The sequence below is a fragment of the Arachis duranensis genome, chromosome 9 (assembly GCF_000817695.3).
Source record: "Arachis duranensis cultivar V14167 chromosome 9, aradu.V14167.gnm2.J7QH, whole genome shotgun sequence".
Classification (NCBI taxonomy): Eukaryota; Viridiplantae; Streptophyta; class Magnoliopsida; order Fabales; family Fabaceae; genus Arachis; species Arachis duranensis.
In genome coordinates, this window is record NC_029780.3 from 22947831 (window position 1) to 22948181 (window position 351).

The window sequence follows — 351 nt, forward strand, 5'->3', positions numbered from 1 at the left end:
TTTGTAGAGGATGTTCTGGTAAAAGTTGAAGACCATTACATCCCTACTGATTTTATAGTCCTAGAGACTGGGAAGTGCATGGATGAAACCATCATCCTTGGCAGACCCTTCCTAGCCACAGCAAAGGCTGTGATTGATGTTGATAGAGGAGAACTGATCATTCAAGTGAATGAAGAATCCTTGGTGTTTAAGGCTCAAGGATATCCCTCTATCATCATGGAGAGGAAGCATGAAGAGCTTCTCTCAAAACAGAGCCACACAGAGCCCCCGCAATCAAACTCTAAGTTTGGTGTTGGGAGGCCACAACCAAACTCTAAGTTTGGTGTTGAACCCCCACATTCAAACTCTAAG